Genomic DNA, 20,102 nt, shown 5'->3' with positions numbered 1-20,102 from the left:
TGAAACAAATGCTTTATTTACATAATCTAAGTACAAGTTTTACAATACATTTCCATAGTATAACCAGTTCATGATTCACACAGCAGGCTCGCATTTTTCCAACTTGGTCTTATAAGACCGTCAGCCGGGTTGGCAAACACATTGTAAATGCTAGATAAAACAAGTACAGTACATTTTTATACATTCAAATTACCTTTCTAATGTACCATTAAGCATATTTCTATTAAAAACATTTATTTATTTATTTGTTTATGTTTTTTTTATTCTATACATTTATACATATATTTGTAATTTATAAATTTCTTAAAACTAGAGAGTGCTCAGAGCTTGAAAAAAAGGTTAATAATTAAATTCTTGAATAATTTCCCATCTGTACCGCCAAGCTTGCTGTAGGAATCGGGCAAGCCGCACCCAATCAGCACCGTTCAACAAGGATATGAATGTATCCCAGGACAAAACCTCTAAACCAAACCAAAAAATTCTAAAATGACGCAGTATCGGGCACTTGGCAACGAAGTGGTAAACATCCTCTACTTCCCCCAAATTGCATAACGAACAGTTTTGATTTTGATTTTGTATCCATGGTTTATAATTTAAATATAATAATTCACCTCTACACTTAAAAAACCATTTAATTGTATTAAAATCCAACTTTGAAAAAATGTAACCATTATCTTTCAAATCCAAACTAAGTGATTTATAAATAGCATGATAGCGAGCATTCATGGCTGTCTGAAGGACACGCTGGCGATTGTTATCACGGACCGCAAACAACAGCTGACCCAACTGATATCTTGTTTCACTAATATCATTTTGTTCTACTGATAAGTGCACTGATAAACTTTCTGCTAAACTCTTCCATTCCCTATACCAAAATATCTGTTTTCTTATAACTTCATTAGCTAACAGTTTTGGTAAACGTGATTCGGGCATATTTAATACTTTCAAAACATATTCAAAGTGAAGTTTCAACGTATGAATGAAAATCGGGTCTTGGTCTGTTTCTAAGTAAATAATGTAATTAGGTGTGCATTGAGGTAAACAAAAAACCTTTTTGACGAAAAAACGTAAAAGTTGTTCAACTTCATTATACAGTTTAAAACCCCAAACTTGTGCGGCATAACACATTATTGATCTTACTACAGAGTAAAAACACTCAAATTTTAACAATACTGAAATGTCTTTATTTTTAAAAACCTTTGACCATAGCGAATTTACTGCATTTTTTGAGGACGTTAGCTTTTGTTCAAAGTGTTTTTGGAAAGAAAACTTTGATGAGAAAACCACCCCAAGATACTTGTAATTGTTTACACACTCTATTAAATTTTCTTTATAACGCCACCGCTCGTTTGCTCGTAAGCCGCCACCATTCCTAAACACCATAACCTTGGATTTGTCAAGATTTACTACCAAATTCCAATCCTCACAATATTTTTGCAGATCATTAATCATTAATTGTAAACCCGCCGCCGAAGGTGACACCAAAACAATATCATCCGCGTATAACAGAACTTTCACTTTGAAGTTTCCAAAGGTGCACCCACCCCCTAGAACATCATGTAGGTCATTTAAAAACAATGAGAATAACAAAGGACTCCCTAAACATCCTTGCCTCAGGCCTTTTGTTGTCTCAAAACACTCTGACACACCTTCCTTACACCATACACCTGCTGACGTACCATTATAGCAACTTTTTAATAATCTTATTATCTTTGAAGAAATTCCAATTGTATAAAGTTTATAAAACAACGAGTTTCTGTCAATCCGGTCAAAGGCGGCAGAAAAATCTACAAAAAAACAGTATAATTTGCCTTTTTTGACTGAGAGCCTTAGATTAATCATATTAGAAAGAGAGAAAACATTATCTACTGTAGAATAACCTTTACGAAAACCTGCTTGGTACTCACACAAAATATTTTTATCTGTAACCCATAATTCTAACCGGTTTAATATTACACCCATAAACAACTTAGCCACAGCATCCATAAAACAAAAAACATGTAAACTTAAATTGTGTCACATCTTATAAAAAATTTAAAAAATTAATAAAAAAACTAATGGCTTGTAGGGACACAAGTCCCTAAAAAACTAATGTAAAACTGATTATAGTATGTTATTCATTGTGACCCTTGGTTTGAATATATTATTGATCAAATAAAAGATAACCTTATCCAACCACAGTGAGCTTTATTTTGTCAGTGGCAGTAAGACAGTGCTGGCCAGCCTTTACAGTTTTAATCAGTTTTATCACTTTTATTCCGTTTTAATAATTTGATGAATATGAGTAGTTATTACCATTGTGATTTAGACAGTGTTTTAAAGAATCTTTTAACATACCACAATTAATTACCAAACAAAATTCAGCGTTTGCCCAGCATTTAATCGACCTAAACCATAACATGAGTGAGATTTCTGACGGTCTTGAGGTGCTACATAAATGCAGGAAAGGTTAGAGGAATTTTAAAATTTCCAAATGATACCACGACAACACCGCCAGTGGACATATTCTCAACGAAAAACTGCAGTCCCAGTTACACTCTATTTTCAATGTGCTAATTCACCTAAATAACCGGCCACATGACCTTTGTCCTACTGCTAACATGGACAACAATGAGGAAGGAGTCTGACACTGCAGTCTACTACCTGCGCCGGGACCGTTCGAGTCGTGTGCGTGTGATAGGTCTATCAGTGTCAATTAAATGTTTACTTTTCGTATTTAATTTTCGTATTTGTCTATTTATTGTGTGCGTGTGACATGGACATCTTCATTTTTGTAACCCTGACGATGCCGTATTTACATGTAGGTTGTTATCCTCAATCAACAATTGGATTACTTGGCGAGGTATTGTACCACTATATGTGCAATGCAGTTGTATGCTTGCAATATTGAGCGGAGCAAGTATATTAATCAATTTTTTAAAAGTCAATGCTATGCTACGTCTGTTTTATGTAAATGGAATGTCTACTTACTGTATCCAAAGTCAATGCTAAATCTAGTTCATGTAAATGAGACGTCTCCTGGTCGAATCCTTATTCAATTGTACGTTATTAGTAGTAATTAGTAATTAGTTCTATTCTTCACCCTTGTGTGGGTCTTCCATTCACTGACGGAATGTCTCCACCATATTAATGCTGATTAATAAAGGTTATAACAACGATGATCGATAATGTAGCCATAAGGTTGATAAAAATTAGTATGTTGAGCGCGACTATTATCCGAGAATACATGTTTTTTATTAAGGAACTGATTGTCAAAACCCTATTGATATTCATGTAAAAATGTATATGTTAGTATGTGAGGAATCCGATTTTGACATTTTCAAACTTCCGATAATGTACTACCATTTAGGCTGTAGACAGAGAAATGCCGAGAAACTAAACAATTTATTTTAACAAATCTCTTTGTGTTGAAATTTTAATATAATAGTCTCAAACCCTACACCATATTATGCTGATTCATAATGGTTATTACAACTATAATCAATAATGTAGCCATAAGGTCAATAAAAAAAGTATGTTGAGCGCGACCATTTTTCCAATATACTGTTTTTATTGAGGAATTGATTCCCAAACCCCATTGACCCGTATGTCAAAATGTATGTTTTAGTATGTGAGGAATCTGATTTTGGCATTTTCAAACTTTCGAAAATGTACCGTTTAGGCTGTAGGCGGAAAAATACGGACAAACTAAACTATTTATTAACAAAACTTTTTTTGTTGAAATTTATAGACAATGGTCTCAAACCCTCCGCCAAACAATGCTGATTAATAATGGGTATTACAACTATGATCGATAATGAAGCCATGAGGTTGATAAAAATTTGTATGTTTAGTATTAGTGATTAATATACTGTTTTTATGAAGGAATTGATTCCCAAACCCCATTGACCCGTATGTCAAAATGTATGTTTTAGTATGTGAGGAATCTGATTTTGGCATTTTCAAACTTTCGAAAATGTACCGTTTAGGCTGTAGACGGAAAAATGCGGACAAACTAAACTATTTTTAAACGAAATTTTTTCTCTTGAAATTTAAAGACAATGGTCTCAAACTCAACACCGAATAATGCTGATTCATAATGGTTATTACATCTATGATCGATAATAAAGCCATAAGGTCAATAAAAATTAGTATGTTAAGCGCAAGTATTTTGACAATACATTGTTTTTATTGAGGAATTGATTCCCAAACCCCATTGACCCGTATGTCAAAATGTATGTTTTAGTATGTGAGGAATCTGATTTTGGCATTTTCAAACTTTCGAAAATGTACCGTTTAGGCTGTAGGCGGAAAAATACGGAAAAACTAAACTATTTATTAACAAAACTTTTTTTGTTGAAATTTATAGACAATGGTCTCAAACCCTCCGCCAAACAATGCTGATTAATAATGGGTATTACAACTATGATCGATAATGAAGCCATGAGGTTGATAAAAATTTGTATGTTTAGTATTAGTGATTAATATACTGTTTTTATGAAGGAATTGATTCCCAAACCCCATTGACCCGTATGTCAAAATGTATGTTTTAGTATGTGAGGAATCTGATTTTGGCATTTTCAAACTTTCGAAAATGTACCGTTTAGGCTGTAGACGGAAAAATGCGGACAAACTAAACTATTTTTAAACGAAATTTTTTCTCTTGAAATTTAAAGACAATGGTCTCAAACTCAACACCGAATAATGCTGATTCATAATGGTTATTACATCTATGATCGATAATAAAGCCATAAGGTCAATAAAAATTAGTATGTTAAGCGCAAGTATTTTGACAATACATTGTTTTTATTGAGGAATTGATTCCCAAACCCCATTGACCCGTATGTCAAAATGTATGTTTTAGTATGTGAGGAATCTGATTTTGGCATTTTCAAACTTTCGAAAATGTACCGTTTAGGCTGTAGGCGGAAAAATACGGAAAAACTAAACTATTTATTAACAAAACTTTTTTTGTTGAAATTTATAGACAATGGTCTCAAACCCTCCGCCAAACAATGCTGATTAATAATGGGTATTACAACTATGATCGATAATGAAGCCATGAGGTTGATAAAAATTAGTATGTTTAGTATTAGTGATTAATATACTGTTTTTATGAAGGAATTGATTCCCAAACCTCATTGATCCGTATGTCAAAATGTATGTTTTAGTATGTGAGGAATCCGATTTTGGCATTTTCAAACTTTCGAAAATGTACCGTTTAGGCTGTAAACGGAAAAATGCGGACAAACTAAACTATTTTTAAACGAAATTTTTTTCTCTTGAAATTTAAAGACAATGGTCTCAAACTCAACACCGAATAATGCTGATTCATAATGGTTATTACATCTATGATCGATAATATAGCCATAAGGTCAATAAAAATTAGTATGTTAAGCGCAAGTATTTTGACAATACATTGTTTTTATTGAGGAATTGATTCCCAAACCCCATCGACCCGTATGTCAAAATGTATGTTTTAGTATGTGAGGAATCTGATTTTGGCATTTTCAAACTTTCGAAAATGTACCGTTTAGGCTGTAGGCGGAAAAATACGGACAAACTAAACTATTTATTAACAAAACTTTTTTTGTTGAAATTTATAGACAATGGTCTCAAACCCTCCACCAAACAATGCTGATTAATAATAGGTATTACAACTATGATCGATAATGAAGCCATAAGGTTGATAAAAATTAGTATGTTGAGCGTGACTATTTTTACAAAATACTGTTTTTATGAAGAAATTGATTCCCAAACCTCATTGATCCGTATGTCAAAATGTATGTTTTAGTATGTGAGGAATCCGATTTTGGCATTTTCAAACTTTCGAAAATGTACCGTTTAGGCTGTAGACGGAAAAATGCGGACAAACTAAACTATTTTGAAATTTAAAGACAATGGTCTCAAACTCAACACCGAATAATGCTGATTCATAATGGTTATTACATCTATGATCGATAATATAGCCATAAGGTCAATAAAAATTTGTATGTTAAGCGCAAGTATTTTGACAATACATTGTTTTTATTGAGGAATTGATTCCCAAACCCCATTGACCCGTATGTCAAAATGTATATTTTAGTATGTGAGGAATCTGATTTTATCAATATCTATTTTGTCAATATATTGTTTTTATTAAGGAATTGATTACCAAACCCTATTGATCCGTATGTAATATCTATTTTGTCAATATATTGTTTTTATTAAGGAATTGATTACCAAACCCTATTGATCCGTATGTAAAAATGTATGTTTTAGTATGTGAGGAATCCGATTTTGGCATTTTCAAACTTTCGAAAATGTACCGTTTAGGCTGTAGACGGAAAAATGCGGACAAACTAAAACTATTTATTAACGATTTTTTTTTGTCTTGAAATTTAAAGACAATTTAAATTTAAAGACAAGGTTTTATTCATAAAAATACATTGCCGCAAACCCAAACGATGATGATAATGATAACGTTAATGATGTCGCTAAAACGTATCGTTTGAAATTTAACAGCTGAAAATAAGTGAAATAGAAAAGGTTTTGGTTAAATATATCAAATTGCAATTGGACACTAGTAGATACTAATGCACTTGTTGCTACCTCCCCCCTTTGGTTTCATGTATTCCTCTCAATCAGTTCAAACCTAGGAGGATTAAACATTAATGTTACCTAATTAATGTTAAATCCTCCTAGATTCAAACCTGAAACACCCAGATCGAAACTCGCCTGTCGTTATTTTACCATCGCCTTTTTTTAAATATATTTTTAAAAAAAGAAAGATTATAATGATTTAGTTTGGATTTTAAAAATGTTAACGTTTTATTTTGTTAAAGATTTATGGTGATACGTAAATATTGTGGTGTAGTAAAGTATATTATATTGTAGTTAAGTGTTAAATTTTGAAATTTTAGGGTGAATCGAGATGAATCTTTTTTTTAACATTGGTCTCTCCTACCTTAACATACATACCAAGTTTCATAAACATCGGTTGGAAAAGTGCAAAGATAAATATTTGTATGTAAAAAATACAAAATGGTGGACATCTGGTTAACGAAACGATTTTAGAACAAATGTTATCCTTAATTTTCTGTTTATTTTGACCCAAGGAATTACTAGGTAAAGTATCTCCCCGCTTATTTTTAACACCCTGTTTATGATGTATTCTTATAAGTGAAAAATGTAAGCTGGTAATACAGAAATATGTTTTATAAATAATATGAATGTACTGGTGATCTGTATATTCATCTTTTTCTTGTTCTTAGAACTGTAAATTAAAAGTCCACTCAGCAGTCGCATTGTACGATGTAGTTCTTTCCATGCGCTGCGAAATGCTAAATTTGCCGTCCTCTTCAACCCAAGTTATCTATTGAACCACTGATTGTAAAAAATTCAAAAAAAAATATATTTCACGCATCACACTTTTGGCTACAACTTTGCCACAGACAAAACCTCTCTAACCCAAAAAGAAAAAAAAATCTCGCATGCTAACTTTTTCATGTTAGCAGAACATGTTTCAGAACAGCCACAGAGGGAGTGTTGCACGACGTCCAAGTGCCACGACGTCTTATAATATATTTCCAGTGCCACGACGTCCAAAACATAATTTTTGAGTTGTTGCACGACGTCCAAGTGCCACGACGTCCAAAAGTACAGTAACTGCCAAAAATATAGTCTTTCTACAAGCTTTGGACGTCGTGGCACTTGGACGTCGTGAAACAGCGCACTGCAGAATTGTATAGTAGGACACAAAATTAAAGTCCCATGTCTGCAGGTAGAGTGGACCCGTCCTAATCCTGCTCGTCAAAACAATGCTATTGTTGGGAGCTCGGCGATGCAGGCGGGCCGGGAATACTGTCCTCATCCACTCGCTGTTCCTAGAAATTCCGCGTCCTACTACAATTTGCATAAACTGAACCATAAGACTTGGAGCATCATGCGAAGGCTCATTTTGTTCGTCTGAGAAAAAGAAATAAAAACAATTTTGAATGAACACTCTACGATATCCCGTTACCGAGTTATCAGGTCAAGGAGATATTCTCGGTGTATGAGCCTGCTCTGACCGGGCGCATTGGGAAAATCCAGAGCCAGAGCAGGTTCAATAGCCAAGCTCCCAACAATAGCGTTGTTTTGACAAGCAGGATTAGGACGGGTCCACTCTACCTGCAGACATGGGACTTTAATTTTGTGTCCTACTATGTAAAATAAATACTATGTCACCGTAAAATGTAATGATGCAGTATTTCTGTTGTTATGATTGCATAATTGATTTCTACAAAATAGAGCTATGTCATAGAAACGAAATAAATAAATGACTACACTATTCACTATATTGTATGATTAATACAATAAACTAATCACTAGCCCAAAAGTAAATATGGTTGGTTTAATGTGAGTAGTGGTAGAATTCTAAGTACTGCAGTAGAATAGAATTGTCATACTATATCAATTGGTAGCAAATTTACTCGTAAGATAACATGTATGCACAGTTTTATAGCTGTAAGACTTCCCATTTAAGTACTCGTATCATTTAAATTGTATAACTTCCATTGTACAGAAATGAGATAAGTAGATATTGATACATAGATATATGCATTTTCATAAACTTATAATATGACGAATTCAAAAAAGTTTTATCCGTCAAATGTGCTAAATATTATGTAAACTATCAACTTTTTAAGCTATAATGATGTTACTACAATGGTTAAAAATGTTTCCTGTGAAACAGTGGGAATAATTCGTTGTAAAAGAAATCATTCATCATAGATATAGGAAATAATTAAGATTCTATAATCATTGCCCTATCAACCTAGGCCCTTTTCCTGAGTGTTATAAGGTTTATGTTTTGATTTATTTTTGTGTAAACCGTAATATAATCCCCCTGCCACAGCAAATCTGAAGACTGAATTTCCATTTGCCTGGTTCTATAATTTCACTAAAATATGTTAGAAAATTACCCTATTTTCCATATTTATTTATATTTTCCTATTTTTCCTATTTGTCGGTTTGGAACTATTGTGATAGCTTTTTGTTTACAGTGCAAACCATGGATGTATGGATATGTACGGATGGATGGATGGATGGATGTTTGTGACAAGCAAACGCGAAAAATACTAAACCGACAAGGTTGAAATTTGGTATGATGATAGATGACATCCCTGATTTATTCTTACCTCAAAAATTCTTTCAGTCTCCGCCCCGGTGGCTCTGGCTCTGGACCTTCTCAAGTTAACCTTATGAGAATTCATATTTAAAGAAATTAAAGAATTTTATCAGCCGTTTCAACTGTACAAGTTGGTTCTATGATATTAAACAGCATTTAAAAGGTATAAGGCTTGCCAAACAGGGTGCAGCACTATGGTGCAGCACTATTATGTTCTTTGTTTGCATTAATGACCACAGCTAATTTGAACCAACTAGCAAAAAAAGTTGTGGTACACAATGAGAACTTTACTTTTTTCCATGGTCTAGGTGCAGTGGTAGAACATCAGAATCTATATATTTAATACACAGTTGTAACACTGTTTTCTCAGTAATTACTGGACCGATCTACAAGATTTATGTCTTAAATTAAAGGGGATAGTGTGCAGATTTGCCGAACTTCCTTAGAATTTACGTTTTTTCTAAGGGCTACGACCTACAGCCCTTTAAAGGTTGAGTCAAAACAGTTCTTATTGAGGAATATAATACACAGTTTATAAATTATTCGTCAGCTGTTTAATGTTTGTCAGACATTTGCTATTATTTTTATAACCTCACTTTCAGTATGTAATTATTAAACTTGGAGTTTCTGTTTATAAACACACGACTTTGATCAAGGAAAGGGTATTTGTTAACTTATTTTTGAAATGTTTTAGTTTTCCTGTAAAGTGATCTGAAGGAATGCGGTAATTAAGTTTAAGTTTGAGTATGGAATGTGAAATAATACCCATAGTAGGAAACGGAAACTTATTGTTTTGATCAATATAATTTATTATCTACGGCCACCAGAATAATCATGGGGAAATCCGCTTGCAAGTTGTACATATAATTGCTAATGAGGGGGAAACATACAAACATTTTATAGTAGGTGACGAATCTTACTCAAGATCAGTGTAGACGTTCAGTGATACCAAACTTTACCTTCTCGAGATGGCGAGTATGCTGGGATACGTGGAACTACAATATATCAGTGAAGTTTTTTTCAAGTAGGCCTATACAGGGAAGTTGCTTGAGAAACTGTGACTTACCATTCGGTTCTGGCGAAGAAGTATGTGACTTGATGTTTAATGGCAATGTAGACTTGGGTCTTTATAGCGTTGTAAAACTTTATCATTAACCCCAGGGTGTGAAAAGTACAAAAAGGAAAAGAAAAGTTAATCATTAACCGGGCATAAAGAGACGGTAAAGAGACTAGAAAAATCATAGAGAACCATCGAACTAAAAAGGTAAAGAGCAGTGCTGGTGTTAAATGTGCTAGGGAAGTCCCTACAAAAAAACACCAACTCTTTTGAATTGGGGTCGTTAGATTGGATTTGTCACTACTTCAAATCTATGAATTTCGAGTCAGAACAGACTAACTGGACACAAAAATGTTTAAGTTTTCCTGCAAAGTGATCTGAAGGAAAGTGGTAATTGAGTTTAAGTTGGAATGTGAAATAATACCCATAGTAGGGGACGGAAACGTATTGTTTTGGTCAATATAATTTATTCTCTATAGCCACCAGAACAATCATAGGGAAATCCGCTTGCAAGTTGTACAGATAATTGCTAATGATTGGTAAACCTACAAACATTTTATCGTTAGTGATTAATCTTACTCAAGATCAGTGTTCGACGTCCAAATTTTACCTTCTCGAGATGGCGAGTATGCTGGGATATTTGGAACTACAATTTATGAGTGAACTATACCCTAACTATATTTTTTCGAGTAGGCCTAAACAGGGAAGTCGCTTGAGAAACTGTGGCTTACGATTTCGGTTCTGGCGAAGAAGTATCTGACTTGATGTTTAATTGCAATGTTGACTCGGGTCATTATAGCGTTATAAAACTTTATCATTAATCTCAGGATGTGAAAAGTACAAAAAGAAAAAGAAAAGGTAATCATTAACCGGGCGTAAAGAGACATACAGAACGAAAAAGAAAACATGTAGAGAACCATCAAACTAAAAAGGTAAAGAGCAGTGTTGGTGTTAAATTTGCTCTGGAAGTCCCTTCTAAATAATACCAACTCTTTTGAATTGGGGTCGATAGATTTGATTTGTCAGTACTGCAAATCTAAGAATTTTGAGTCAGAACAGACTAACTGAAACACAAATATTTTTTCCTTATGTTGTCACAAGGGGGAGGTAAAATGAGCTCCTTATCAACATTTTGAGTTTATGGAAAATCTTATCAACAGCGACTATAAAAAAGTATTAAGGGTCAAAAGAGACAAAAAACTATTTGAGTAAAATATAATACAAAACTGCATTTGAAATGGCCAGTTCTAAGTCTCACTTGAATCAACATCTTTCTGGTAGTGGTAGTCTACATAGTTTTAAAATCCACGACTCCTTATCCATCAAATTGGACCGTTAATACCCTCTAACATTGAACAAAGTAGGCAATGCCTAACTTTATGTATACGACGTAAACACAGCTTTTACTCACAGTATGGGTCAAAGATTTGTGAAATGCGACCAACTGCTGATGCGTGATTTACGTAGGCTAAGTGACTATCTTTATTCCATACATCAAATGTAATGAAAAAAAACTTTGAATCTAGGAATATACTTGAGCAAATTATCTAAATATCATAAATAGCTGGTTATTAGGTTATCAGCATTACCCAGTTCGTATACTATTTATTTTTCAAATGAAACTCGAATTAATATAAACCATTCATTTGGTTAAAATAATATATCGGCTTGATTAAAATAAAATAGTTTATACAGGCAATCAGTTCTATTTCATGTAAACAATTAAACAACCCATAAATAAAATACAAAGATAAACAGTATTTGTTAATTATTATTTCTTTTATTACTGACAATATTCCCGTGGCGGAGCACGGGTGGTTAACTAGTTATAGTAGATGTGTGCTACACAATAGGATACCGTATAAATTAAAAGACCAGTTTTTTTTTAAATCGTGTTCTCTCCCATAACTGCAATAAGCATTTATACTTATATGTCTACCCCGTACGAAGGACGGGTACTCTGCTAGTAACACAATAATACAAATTCAGTATACTAATACAATAATACTGTAGGTTTCCGTAGTCTGTGGCCGTGGCCATTGGTTCATCTGAACTGTCATTCAATTCTGAGAAATTCACAGTTGTAAATTCTTACTAGTCTTTTTCTAAGTCCACGTCACACTCGCAATAAGTTCGCATGTTTTATCTAGGAAAGCAGGTATGCCCTAAGTCATAGCATTTGTAGGTTAAGTATAATAATAACAAACATGCTTATCGTAGGTTTGTAGGCATACTTGTTCAAGAATATGCCGTGGTAGGTTTTGTTTATAAATTTTATTTTTAATTCTTGTCTAATGACGATATTGATTTGTATTAGTGCGAAAATGTTAATTTATTTGTCAAGGGCATGAGCGGCCCTCTAGTCTATGTGTGTTACATGAAGCACAACATGATTAAGAATATATTAAAGGAAGGTAAAAAACGGATCAGTTGCTGAAGGTATAAATCTCGGAAGGACTAATCAGACCTTCAACGCACATTTTGCAGTTTGTACTTGATGATGAGGATCCCATGAATCCTGTACAAAATAAAAAAATGTTTCATTCCAACTACAAGTTTATTACTTTTCCGCGAACCAGCCTTTATCAGGACTTCCGCTCCCACGCTAGTTGGCAACATCAACTGTGCCATATGAAAACAATAAATCTTTGAGTAAATATACTGTAATGTTGAATTTTGAGGTTGTGGTGTTCCTTCGTAAACACATTCAATTATAATCTAGGAATATGTGTTAACTTTATTTATATTCGATTCGCTACAGTACTATTAAACCTATAACATTTTCAATTCATGTGCGTTGTATTTTAGAATTGGGGAAACAAAAGAACCCTGTGTACAACTTATTTATATGATACTAGCTGTGTGCCCGTTCTACGCACGGGGATCTTAAAGTAGTCAGTTGAAACCTTCTTATATTAAGAAAAGCAGTTGGTTTGCATATTTTCAGATATGCTGGCAAAACAATTATATATAAACCTTCGCAAATACAGTATCTGACATTTTCAAGCCAAAACAAATGCTTCACAATTAAATGTCACCCGGATCGTGTTGGTTGATATGTTAAATCCAATGATTAAACTAAAAACCCCCGCCGCAGCAAACCTGCAGACTAAGCGAATTTCCATTTGCTGATTGGATTTACACTAAAATGTCTCCTTAAAAATATCACTTTTATTCCCTATTTAAATATCATAAGTTTAACGAGTACTTAGGTTAGCTGCGAAAGAGAGAGAATTTTTTAGTAAAATTTAACATTTTAGCACGAAATTAATGCATTTTCCAAATTTGATCAAAATATGTTCATAAACAAGCAAACTACAACAGTTTACTTTTTCTCCATAAGAATAACATAACAATTTTAAATTTACAGATTTTTTGAATTTTTTCCGTAACCATTGGGCGCATATTAACGCTTCAATATACTAAATTATTTGTTTTTTAAGCTCTACAAAATGGCTTTGAAAGAAATTGCTAAATTTTAAGTTTTTAGGATAAAAAAATGGGGAAAACTAATTTTTACCCCATAAAAGCCCCCATAACCCCCTGTTCCCATTGTCCGATCGTGCTGGTTCGTGAACTCGTTTGAATAGACGTAGGTTTACACGTTTGTACCAAATTTCATCAAAATCGGATGATTTTTGCTTGAGTTATCGCGCTAACGAACACATATATAAATAAATGAATAAATATTTATATATATATTATATATATATATAGGCTATAGATAGGCCTATTATATATATATATATATATATATATATATCTATGAATTTGAACGGATGGTGTTTTTTGTCTCTAGGGACCTCAAAACGAAAAAGTAAATCGGTCCCGGGTCCAGGTCTTACCATGAGTACTACGGTAATAGCTTATTCCCTATAGGGGAAATTCGCTAAAAAAGCTTTATAGCCCTAGATCTATGAGGCATAGCCCTAAGGCCTATAGTTGAAAGTTACTTCCCACAATGGTTAAAGGTATTTAAAGTATTACCTCGACCTCACCATTCAACACTTTATTCGGGTTGACATTTTCATTATCAAGGTGCTCTTGTCCTTTTTGTGACACTGAGAAATAAGGACATAAATGCGTTACCAACAGACATACACTCAAAAATACAGAACTTAATTAGGGAATTTGCTACGTTTTAAGCATAAAAAAGTAGGCCTACATATAAAATTAGAATTTGAAATCTTTGTCAATGTCATCAAATTTTATCATAACAATTTATATTTGCTTGGACCGAAGATGGCCTGAAATGCTGTTGAAATGACGGCTTACTTTATAAAATGAAGTACTATAGACAATTTAGATTGGTAATTTAACCTATAATAAAAATTACCAAAAAAAGGCCACACACTATTGATACATAAACAACGTAAATCGTAAACAATTTATGATGGTTTGCTAAACAAATGTTTTACTTAAATGAGTTATCATTTAGAATGAACTAACATTTTGGAATCCAGACAGAAAAAGCAAAACTTATACAGTTAAGACATCAATTAAATTGAATAAGGCTGTAATACCACTGCATAGATAAGGTGCAACACCAACAATAACTAATTTGTAAATTACAGTGATGTGTTGTTACGTAAAAATGATTCTTGCTGCTACCAACGGTTCTAAGGGAAAAAACCAGTACCAAAAACCAACGTTTACAGTTAAGAATTACGTCTGACAAATTAAATGCGTTAATTTTGCTTGGTTTTGGATTTTCTCGTGAAAAGTTATCGGCAACCAAAATTATTTCCCATTAATTGCTTTATTCGTAAACAACTTTTAATGTAAACTTATTGGTGTCAGTTTGAAAAAAAAACAACCTTATAAAAACAACTGTTTGTTATTTAATAGATTACGCAGGCCTATTCTCTAAACAATGATTCGTATATCTTTTAACATTAGAATGAAATGTGACAAAAATCATGCAATGCTGGGTTTTTGGACGTTTGTAATATTATTTCTTAAGTAGGGAGGCTGTGTATTCTAGGTACCGGTATCAAGGATCATCGTCGAAAAGGTTGTTATGAGTAATTGGGTAGGCGTAAGTACCCAAGAGATGGGCTATGGGCCTATTGGCTGTATGGTCCAGCGATTGCATCATACGGTCAGTAGGAACAGAAAGTGACACATTGGAAAAGCGAGTTTAGTTTATCCATAAACCGTAAACCTCTGTAACAATCACCCACTGCAGGTGTGATTTTTTACTTTACACTTTACACAACCACCATTGAAGCGCCGTCAATGAGTTAGTAAGCTATTGGCGACGATCATTAATAAATTCAAGTTTCCCAGCCCTATACAACATTGATTCAAGGTTATCAAAACTCAAGAACAATTTTATACACAAAGAATCTCTGGTTCCTAACCAACCTGGATAATGTTATTAAATTTCATTTACGGCCACTTGCGATTAATTAAATCCGTTATGTAAGACAATGATTTTAATCTCACTTGGATGGTCTTTGCCTTCAAAACGTGATCGGAAATGGTTGTGGTATTTGTAAACATATCAGTGATAGCGAGAAAAAATCATCTTGATCCGAACAGCTGTTCGTTATTTCATAAATCATTATGTGATAAAAATTGAACGAAAACTTGACAAAAATCGCACAAAACTGCACTTTTGAACGTCCGTAATGTTATTTACTAAGTAGTGAGGCCATATTTTAATGGCTAAAGACACTTTCGTCAATCCAGTGAATACATTAAAATGAGATGGATCTTGATAGGTACTCTCGTTTTCCTGGAGAAGATTGCGTAGAATGCCATCTTGAGTGTACAGAAAGACAGACAGACAGAAATTTAGATGAGACTTGTTTCGGCTTCTTTAATGTATAAAACGTCAAAATAACCTACAAATGAATGATTCTGATCAATGTACAGACAAAACTCTAATTTTATTTATATAGATTCTCATTGGTTGCAATTTAATAAGTGGTGTAACAAAACACAAACACAAAATTTATTGAAATGAAATTAAGTCAATGTTGAGTGAATACTATTAATAAACATATTTGCGACATAAATACATTTAATTGAAGCCTAAAAAACAGTTCGAAAAAGGCATTCTATTCTTTATACTAGTAAAAATAAAAATGAGGGTATAAAAAATAGTTTTCAAAGATCATGTTGATCAATGTACATTCATCTAGTCTTGAAAAATAAGTATTTAAAAGCTTACTCTAAACATAATGAAGTTGATCGGTTGTTAACAAAATGTCATCATTTTTCAAACCATGTAAACCTTATAGTTTACCAACTGTTGCCTTGTGTATTTTTGCTTTTTAGTTTTTTTTTTTACTTTATGATGTTTCAATTAATGGTTCAAATATTCATAGTATATATATTTCTGAACAAGAACATATACCCATGTATATATAACTAATAAACGTTTCATAAGCATTTTACACGAGAGAACACTATTCGGCAAGTAGCCGGTCATCGTAACCGGTCATCATGAAGGAGCTTGGACGTCGTGCAACAGCGCTGAACTATATTGGACGTCGTGCAACAGTCAAATATTTATTGGACGTCGTGGCACTTGGACGTCGTGCAACTGGCAGCGACTTTGGACGTCGTGCAACACTCCCGCAAATGTTACTTTTTGCAATTCTATAGTGCGCTGTTTCACGACGTCCAAGTGCCACGACGTCGAAAGCTTGTAGAAAGACTATATTTTTGGCAGTTACTGTACTTTTGGACATTGTGGCACTTGGACGTCATGCAACAACTAAAAAATTATGTTTTGGACGTCGTGGCACTGAATAAATATTATTGGACGTCGTGGCACTTGGACGTCGTGCAATGCATCCGTTAAATGTACACCGGAAGTCTCTTTTTCATAGGCTGTAACTCCTAAACGAGTGGGTTTACGGATTAATTTTAGGAATAAAATAGTTTTTAAATTAAATTGCATTTTCTACCCGAAAACGTGATAAAAATATAGGGTGTTCAATAAGAAATTTCTAAGTGACTATTTTCAACCGATTTGCTCAATGTGGCGGGGCGGATGACGTCATCACCGGCAGCAGTTTTTCCTCATTTACTCAGGTGTTTTAAGAGCACAAATTATAAAAACTATATATTGTTGTAGCACAAAATGAGCACTAAATTGCTATGTATAATACATTGTTAATTCATTTGGTGGCGGGCTGAACGTGAAGTTAGCCCCGCCAACAGTTTTTATAATATTTTGGTGTGTTATTGTTGAGCACAAATTTTTTTATATATACCTTTGAGAAGCACAAATTCAGCACTAAATTATGGACATGTTTTTATAATTTGTGCTCATTATGGTGGGGCCAACTTCACGCGGGTTACATATTGGACACATGAGAGGAAAATCTTTAGAGCAAGTTAACATTGTTACTTTTGTAATTTTATCTCTTTGAAACTTGTCACATAAGCTAGGAACTATTTAGAAACCCAAAAAATAAGAGAGATTTGTTTTATTTAACTAGAAACCGTGTTTGAAGGCCTTGTTAAGTGTTTATAGTTATTACATTATAGGCTAACTCTCTCACTCAACACTGAATCATCTCATAGTAAATCTTGCAATGCATATTAGGTATTTAACAATATACTTGAGGGATTTTCCTGTTTCTCTCGTTTTTTTTTTATTCTTCTATTGTATTCTCAACCTATAACAAAAATGTTTACTGAATTTCAAATTCTAGTTAGGCTAAACAAAACTAAATAGCTGAATTTAATTTGTGTAGGGGAAACATAACATTTAGATTGGTTCTTTAAGAATCCTCCACACCCAGTCGCAAATTTCCAAAAACAGCTTTCACGCGGTCCCATATAGACGCCCCAGTAATTGAGCGAAAATTATAAACTAAATATATTCATAACGAGAAAAGTCCAAACTACTAGAATTGCTTTTTGGAAATTTCGATAACTTAAATAGTTTTTTTATATTGTCAACTGAAAATCATCAACTTTGGATATTAATATCGCTTATGTAGTCTCTTTTTTCAAAATTTAAAAAAGCATTTAGAGTAGTTTAGAGTATTATTTATTCAAATAATATTGTATTACATTGATATGTTGAAAAATACGGGCACAAAATGGGACCGCGCAAACCCTTACATCGCGGAATGCGCACTGATTCGAGCGATCCTGGCGGCAAACTGAGGCGCTTCCATATATTCGCGCAGTAATTTTTGTTCATACTAAGAATGACGTAGTTGATTCCGTAACGTTACTATTAAATGACGTATACAACCTTATCCCTACAGTAACTATGATATTCATCGTATCGCGGGTGTGATAGAAGCACTACACTAATTGGTAGGCCTAAGTTGCGAGTACTACTGTAGTAAAAATATAGTTTAAGCACAATTCCCTAGATATTTTAATAACGTTTACTATTAATATAAGTGTCTTTGGTATTTTGGTGCAACAATATATGTTTCTAACTACGCCTTACTACAAAATAAAGCTTTACAGATATATTAACACTTGAAATTGGCACAGGCGAGATTAATCACTTTACGTAAAACTGTTTATTCATTGTTGGTTTCGCAGCAGGCCTAAATCTTGCACACCTATTTCCAACCAAATTATAAACAAGTAGCTAAAATGCAGTTGCGAATATTCTTAGACATTTTAGGAAAGTGAACGGCCAAACTTGACAGTCTCAACTTGATTAGAGTTGTGTTTGGGGTGAGAGTGTGGGGGGGGGGGGGGTGAGGGATGAGTCACTCAGTTCTAAGAAATTCGCAAGAAATATTGTTTTTTGCAGTTCCTACCTGGCATACTGTCCTGTAGTAGCACTCGGACGCTCGCATAGTACACACTATAGATTCTCATATTATTTTTCTGTACCTGTCTATGTGAATACATCGTGTTTGTATAAATAAATAGATCGTGTTTGTAATGTATAAATAGTGGGCTATCTATTTATACATTTCTGTGTCGTGTTTTTGTTTTGTGTTGTGTTTTGAATATTATTTAGTATAGGCCACTACACATAATCTTATACAACTACAGTAGACTAGCCATTCTTATCTTTCTTTGAAAACATGGTGCGTAAAGTGAGGCCCCAAAGGGTAAAACGGAAAAAAAACCGTGGAGGTGAAAGGTTGGCGGAGTGGCGGTTGCTGCGACATACGGCGGCTTATAGAAACCAGGCGTCAACGTCAACATCACCAACTCCATCTGAACCGGCACCACTGCCAGTAACTCCCCCCAAGACACAGACCCCTCCTCAGTCACCCCTAACCACACCTTCATACCAAACACCCGTAATGTCCTCAAGTCCCTTGCCCATGGAAACTTCCTCTTCCGCTGGAGAAAACCTCCCTGAATTGGCCGGCCGGCGCATTGTGCAAATAAAATATTTCTTCGACGAAATCCGGCGGCTTAGCCACCATGACGGGCCTTTTGATTGCCACTTTGGAAAAATGGTTTTCCAAGGTGAAATAACAAACGGATTGAAATCTGGGTACAAGTTCAAGTGTGAAATGTGCAATTTGAGTGACGTGATTTGGTCTGAAGAAAACAACAACCAGCAGATGGACGTCAACACTGCAGCGGTGGCCGGCATCATGTCCATCGGTAGTGGATACTCCGGTCTCCAGGAGCTGCTAGGATCCATGGACATCCACTGCATGAGCAACACTACTTATGACCGCTATCATTCTATGGTAAGTCAATTAGTACGTGTATTGACAATTAGTATGAGTTAACAAATTCTTTTAGATGTTTCAACTACACAAGTTGGTTCTATGATATTTAGCATTAAAAACGTATAAGGTTTACCAACAGGGTGCAGCACTATTATTTTTTGGCATTTATGAGAACAGATAATTTGAACCAACTAGCAACAAAAAGCTGTGGTACTTTACTTTTTTTCTATGGTTTAGGTACAGTGGTAGAACAATATGGCTATGGTAGATGTGCTATACTATAGCT

General features: G+C 34.0%; 1 protein-coding gene across 4 annotated transcripts in view; it reads right to left on the bottom strand.

The window, feature by feature from the left end:
• LOC128989947 (sialic acid synthase-like) overlaps window positions 1–20,102 on the bottom strand; it is a 123,326-nt gene that overhangs the window by 86,947 nt on the left and 16,277 nt on the right. The gene's annotated exons all lie outside the window — the stretch shown is intronic.

This window comes from Macrosteles quadrilineatus, unplaced genomic scaffold, assembly GCF_028750875.1.
Source record: "Macrosteles quadrilineatus isolate MER2022 unplaced genomic scaffold, UCM_ALF_1.0 Scaffold_1__1_contigs__length_201487025, whole genome shotgun sequence".
Lineage (NCBI taxonomy): Eukaryota > Metazoa > Arthropoda > Insecta > Hemiptera > Cicadellidae > Macrosteles > Macrosteles quadrilineatus.
The sequence above is the reverse complement of the archived record's forward strand: the minus strand, read 5'-3'. Positions and strand labels throughout refer to the sequence as shown.